This window comes from Oncorhynchus mykiss, chromosome 10 (assembly GCF_057628025.1).
Source record: "Oncorhynchus mykiss isolate SJ-2025 chromosome 10, ASM5762802v1, whole genome shotgun sequence".
NCBI lineage: Eukaryota > Metazoa > Chordata > Actinopteri > Salmoniformes > Salmonidae > Oncorhynchus > Oncorhynchus mykiss.
This window is the reverse complement of record NC_143031.1, coordinates 48,861,455-48,868,539: the sequence shown is the minus strand read 5'-3', so window position 1 is coordinate 48,868,539 and position 7,085 is coordinate 48,861,455. Positions and strand designations below refer to the sequence as shown.

The window sequence follows — 7,085 nt, the reverse complement described above, 5'->3', positions numbered from 1 at the left end:
AGAACGTTGGTGGCGCTAGGTGTTTGAGGAGGAGTGGGAGTCACATTGACTTCTGAAGGGATATAATCTGCATCATGTGGCCCTGGGCCAGGAGTCATTGGCATATAACTGCCCGCCACTGAGGGTGTATGTGTACTCTGATGATAGACATGAAGGAAAGGGGGGGCTTGGATGAGAGTTATTTTTCACATAATGGAGCGCATGAAGTGATTTGGTGGTAATTGTCTGGAATGTTCAGGCTGTTCTCTTTAATGACTGGGAGTCAGAGGTGTTACTGCTGGAGAACTGAAAGGCTTTGGGCCCAAATCCTCAGCCCAGACAGAGCCTCCGTCACTGGGAGAACCACAGACGGAGGTGCCAGAGGTGTGTATCAGAGACATTGCCACTGCTGTCGGATACACTGACGGGGCTGGTGGTGGAGGTGCAGGCACCGTGACGGAGGCTCTCTTCAAGGCTTTTATGGATGCAGACATTACGGAGAGCCAAGGTGCCAGTCCCTGGGCTGATCAGTTGTTCACCTGTCCCCTCTCCTTGGCTAGAGGATTGGTTAGGGCGGTGGACTTCATCTCTTTCACTTTTCTGTGGGGACAGTTTGCGTACAACTGTCAGTCCTTGAGGAGCGCTGGAGCCCTGTCCGGCTGGGTGGCAGGTTCATGTGGTGACTACAGAGCCGGGGTTTGATGGGAATGATTGACTCTTGCGCAGCGGCCTGAAACCAGGGTTGGCCGTCAGCGCTCTCACAGCCACCAGGATGGTCTTGTGCATGTTCTGAGCCACTACAGGGTCACTAGAGTCTACCTGCAACCAGATCTCCGCGGGCCCAGTAGAGGACTAGCGTCCCACCTCGATAAAGAAGAAGCACTCGGAGTGACCACAGCGACAGACAATCATCGTAGGCTGGTTCACAGATAGCGGCTCCTTGCAGAGGCACAGCAGGCACAGCCCCGTTAGGTTCTTGGTTTGAAGATGGTGCCAGGAGAGATTGTCCAGCATCCATAATTCAACTCCTCAGTGTCCTGGTGCTCTTTTTTCTCCTAGATACTCAGGTCATTCAGAGCCAGGTACCTATCCTCTTGCTCCTCCGCATTCTTCGCTCTCATGATGAAGTTCTCATCCTTAGTGTACAAGGCCTATCAGGTGCTTGTGTTTTAGAATCTCCCCTCTTACCAACAGTGAAACACTGATACAGATCAATTACCTTCTTAGGAGAACTCACAGCACTGGGATATTTCGAAATGAATTGTACTCCAAGCGTGTCCTCGGGCTAAAGGTGAGCACTGCTCCCGAGGGAAGATGTTGGTGGTGATGTTGTTGTTGTTGATGATTATGGTGGTTTCAGGGTAGGTGAATAGCAGCTACGCAAAATATATTCTCCTTTGTTATACCTCTGCACTCAGGTGTTATCGCAATTTTCAAAGCGCTGAAAGTTCCGGGGAAACCACCAACTTTTAGTGCTCAGTAGCTTGTACATGTTTTGACTTTCTAATACATTTACTTACACGATCAGGTAATCACCAGATACTTCGCAACTAAAAGCCACAATATTTGCTGTGCAATTGCAATTTCGCTACACATCTTCAACTAATAATCGCTCATTTTTCTTGAAGCAGGATGCACTTCGGTAAATTTAAGACAACACTTAAATTGAACAGGTCTGCGTTTCGATTGGTCAGTCTTTAGGGTTTATGATTTACTATAACATACAACACTACCAGCCAATAAGATCGAGAGGTTTTGACAATAATTAAGTACATTTTGTTTTAAATGGCTCGACACTTCGTCTATGTTGGAGCACTATAAAATGGTACGTAACATAGAAGTTCGGCATTTATGAAACAAATATGTCAGTGTGACAACTCTATGCTATAGCTTGTTGTATTTAGGGGTCCATAGAATTGACTCGTGACGGTGGTTGGCTACAGACCTATTGCATTATTATTTTTTGTTGCAACATGTAATACTTCATCTCTCAATTTCAAAGTGTTTTGGAGCCAGTCATATTTTTTGCAACAAATCAGCTTTACAAACTCAAGGGACAGTGCAAGATATCTGAGCAGAGTTTACACTTGTTTTGGCTCACAATGTTTTAGCTACTCACTCTGCTGATGCAAATTGTAATGAGGATGGCCTACGTATAGGATTATATTGGCCTATTATGGGCCCCGTTCAGTTTCCAAACGCTGTTGAACGTTGCCATGAATAGAGCCGACATGATTACATGTCGGAGACGGAGAGGCATGTTTGTATCTGAACGTTCCAAACCTTTGTGTGGTGCTGAACGCGCCCTGGTACCATCCCGTTCAGCCTTAGGGGGGCAGTGTAGTGCATACTGGAGTTGAGAAGAAAACACTGGAATCTTTAAATGCCCGGATTCTGATACTGTAATAGAATGACACACAGAATTGACACAGAATTGTCCACTGGACAATTGTTTCCAAAGAAAGCTCGATGCAAGTTTCCTTTATTCATCTACGTTGGCTTTTAGTGCATAGTTGCGTCACAAGATACGGTACTTGCATTGCCCACGCTCAAGCACGGTGTGACGAAACCAACCAAATGCAATTGCAATTGCAACATGGGAACTCTACTCATAATGCGCTGCAGGTATCCACTTTAAACTGTCATAGTAACTCGTTATGATCTGGTGGTTAAGTCTAGTTTGTATACAGTTCATGATTCATACAGTAGTTTGATACCTGCAGGAACATGGTCACTTGGACCACAGTTACTGTCCCTGTATAGGTTGTTTTTGCACTCCTACCAGCCAGTAGGTCTCCTCCATGCCTTTTCCTTGTGGAGACATGGGACATGTCCAAGGTCATTATGTATCACAGATAAGTCACTAAAACAGTATTCGGTTGTTTATTTTATTATTTACTTTGAGGGTAATAGAAATGCAAAACAGTTGGAGCACAAAACACTCAACTGACCTTGAGCTCTTTCTTTTGACCAAGTTGAACCTGGTTGCCTCTCAGATCCACTAGGATCTTTGCTGTGCTATGGCTCAAATGGATTCGGTATGCTGCAAACAACATGGCAGGGAAAATCCTATTTTGGGAGTGTGGGATAAAGCGATGGGTAAAACGCAGCTTAGAATTGCTTCATCTTTTAGCCACATTGTGCTTTCTGGTGACAGTTGAGAGAACTTACGCTTTCCCGTTGACTGAAACACACCACTTAGGGCCCTATTCAATTGAAACTGGATAAACGTGTACATCCTAGACAGTTTCTTTGAGGGTGTGTGTTGTTGTTGTCTGTTAGTCATGGAGGCAGCTTCTGAGTGAGTAGTTTCTCAGTCTTCTGTTGCTCTATCTCCAGCTCTCTCGGATCAGCTCCTCCGTGCTAGAGGAGTACTGCTCCAGGATCCACAGCACAGAGTCTAGAATGTTGGTCTCCCTCCCTTTTGTTAATGTTCTTAAACTGGGATTGATTGGGAACAGGGTTAAATTAATGGTGAAAATGATTGCAATTTCACTGACAAAAGGTTCCCTTAGTCAAATGTTTGTTTCTTTCTTGATTTCACGAAGACGCCAATTGTGAGCTGGTATTGATGCCTCGGATGTCTCAGGCTAAGGTACCTGGTCAAAGATGTCATCAAAGTGCGCCTGTCTGCCTGTTCGTTCCAGCACTGTTTCATCAGAAGGACACACTCCAGGGCGGGCGTGGTCTGGTGACACCACAGCATAGTGGAGGAGGGTTTCTCACCTTCTGGATGATATTCAACAGACGGGAAGAGAGCATTGGGACCATGCATGCAACTGACCACGTATATGTACACACATTCAAATGAAGCCTGAATCACTCGCGCATATTAAACTAAACTGTTAAACCTGTTTTTGATTGTGTCGGGGGTTGTGGTTGGATGAGCGATCCCTACCTTCAGCAGGCAGTAGGGCGGTGTTGCTGCTATTACCAGCTGGTTAAAAAAAATTGCAATATGTGGAAATACCTAAAACAGTACTAGTGTCACGCCCTGATCTGTTTCACCTGTCCTTGTTATCGTCTCCACCCTCTCCAGGTGTCGCTTGTTTTCCCCCAGTGTATTTATCCCTGTGTTTCACTCTGTACCTCCTGGACTCTGAACTGGTTTTGACCTTTTGCCTGTCCACGACCATTCTCTTGCCTACTCCTTTTGGATTATTAAACACCTTAAACTCCAACCATCTGCCTCCTGTGTCTGCATCTGGGTCTCGCCTTGTGTCATGATAACTAGAGTCCAATTGAGAGGAGAATCATCAAAGGGATGCACAGGAAGACTATATGATGGAATGTATCCGCTCCTCCTGACCCCGAAATAGGACGGATAAAACGTAATATTAGAACATCATATAGTAAACGCAGCATTTGCCTGATAAAAAAAAAAAAGACCCGTAGCTTCCTGAAGTTACCACAAACTATATCAACATTCCACCACCACACCCTGTTCTAATTCTCTGTTCCACTTTCCTCTAGAGAAAGATGTCTTCTCTATGAACAGATGGTGACCTTCTCTTCCTGTTTTGCTGGTGTGTTTGTGTGTGTGTGTGGGCGTGGGCGTGAGTGAGGGCAGTGTGTTAGTGTGTGTGTTCCTTTGTCTGCGTTTAACCCCCCCCCCCCCCCTACCCTATGTGTTTTTGTATAATTTGCTGTGTTCTCCCATCACCTCCTGTGCATAAGGTGCCTGGAATGAACCAGCAGTTAGAGGCTGGGCTGGGGCCCCGATGAGAAGTGGGTGCTGCAGCCCAGAGACCTGACCATCCCAGGGTCTAGGTCCACACGGTGGGTGGGTAGCAGAGGCCAGGACTGCCTATCTGTGTCCAGCACCACATACTCCAGTAGGCTGGCCCCGGAGCCATTGGTCCCCGACACGCTGGCGGAACCCATAGAAAAACATATTTCTGGAGTGGCGCACCAGGTCGGCGCCAGACATCGACTACCCATTGTCACGCACACTGCATAGCGTTAGCCATGAAGAGGATAGAGCTGTAGACGGTACCAAACAGAGGGGGAATGTGGAAAAGGATATAAGAACATACTGATGGAACACAAATGCAAATATTCAAAACCAGGGACACTCCCAACGATCTGATTTAGCCCAAACTATGGCTATTCATGAAAAAACCCTTTAGCCCCAGATCTCCTCAGCTCATTCAGCTGTACCTGGTGGAGCTTGATGTGTCTTGTAGGAGGAGTTTTCCTCTGAGTTCATGGTGGCGGTCAAGACAGCGTTGCGTGCTCTCCGCGGCTTGCCGTGGTTGATGAGGGCGCGGTAGTGCACGTCCCTGTAGGGCAGCGTGTTGTAGGGGATGAACACGAGGGACCGTCCGTCAGATGCATGTCCAGAGCAGTCTCCAACAGCAACCTCTGGTTGCGCCCTCCAATCAGCACAGAGTGCATGCCGAGGATCACCACCGATTTATAGGGAACACAAACACAACCACACAATAGGTTAGTAGTAATAGTAGTAGTTGCGACACAGTAGTAGTTATCTTTTTATACTGTCTCTGGTACTGATTGTAGTACTAATAGTAGTTAATGGTGGACAAATAGTAGTTGTACTGAAAGAAAAACCACAATGACAAAACAGTACTGTTTTCTGCTCTCTGGACCCTAGTGAGAGCCAGTCGTATGCTAGCAGGGTCGTTGTCTGTGGATACCACGGTGGTTGCAATGGGCATTGCCCACCATGCTGACTGTGTCCACCCACGCACCTCCTCAGCCGAGGAGATGATCCCTATGTGTGCTCAGCGGAAGTGTCTCACCAGGCTGAGCAGCGCCCAGGTGGGCGAGGGCGCCGTGCGGGCAAAGGTAAGGTGCCCTGCTTCGATCATCCAGCTCATAGTTCACACAGAACCAAGAATTAAGAGGCTGCTTCACCGTAGCCAGGATTGACAGGGCCCAGGAAGGCATTAGTCTGTGACTAGTGGCCTAGGCAACCCTTGAGGTGCATGGATGTCTGGCAGTCCTCATCGATGATGACATACTCGAAGGTGGCGCCCAAAGACAGTGAGGGGACATTGTCGATCGTCTCCATAGTTAGCCACGCTGCAGTCTGAGGCAGGACCTTAGCAAACAGAGGGTCACATTTCCAAGGTACCACTATCCCTGCCTTGAACACAGTAGATCGGGCCACATGGGACAAACAGACTGAGGGATGCCAGCAGGAACCACAGCAGCCAGGTTCCATGGGGAGGTAGGTATAAGTTGAACTTGGCTTCTTTGAGGACTGGGGTTGTCAAATAGGTTGAGGCCACTCATGCAGTGAACCGTGAAGCTGGTAAAGCTGCCGGAGCATTGCAAAGATGCCTCCTCCAGCAGATTCCACTCTCCATCAAACACTGTCCTTCCCCCAAAAGGCCCGATGTCTTGTGAAATCTAAAGTTATGGTGACAGATATGGCTAGGTTTATTTGACGTAATTCTATAGGTTTATTTGACGTAATTCTATAGGTTTATTTGACGTAATTCTATAGGTTTATTTTCTCCAATGGGATGATTATTCGTCATGTGTGGTGGTAATCTAACAGGGAGTACAGATAGAAAAAGCCCTCGGCACCTGCCTAATAGCACTGTCACAATGACCTGTCTATTCCTCAGTAGAACTGTACTCAACCTGCCGTTCCAGTTCCATGTGTCAGAATTGTGATTAGAGAGAAAAACAAACTCAATTCACATTTTCAACCTTGCTTGTTAAATATAATCTCATAAAATGATCCTTATGATATTTCGTGTGACATTAAAACAACCCTTTATTACATATCCTTTTGAAAGACATTGTGAGACATCATTACGTATCCTTTTGAAAGACATTGTGAGACATCATTACGTATCCTTTAGAAAGACGTTGTGAGACATCATTACGTATCCTTTTGAAAGACGTTGTGAGACATCATTGCGTATCCTTTTGAAAGACATTGTGAGACATCATTACATATCCTTTTGAAAGACATTGTGAGACATCATTACGTATCCTTTTGAAAGACATTGTGAGACATCATTACGTATCCTTTTGAAAGACATTGTGAGACATCATTACGTATCCTTTAGAAAGACATTGTGAGACATCATTACGTATCCTTTTGAAAGACGTTGTGAGACATCATTGCG

The 7,085-nt window shown here is 46.2% G+C and overlaps 2 pseudogenes; both read right to left on the bottom strand.

Moving 5' to 3' along the window:
• Positions 1–330: 330 nt before the first annotated feature.
• LOC149980044 (insulin receptor substrate 2-A-like) lies at positions 331–4,204 on the bottom strand (annotated as a pseudogene).
• Positions 4,205–4,209: 5 nt separating this feature from the next.
• LOC110533135 (retinal guanylyl cyclase 2-like) lies at positions 4,210–6,788 on the bottom strand (annotated as a pseudogene).
• Between the last annotated feature and the right edge of the window lie 297 nt (positions 6,789–7,085).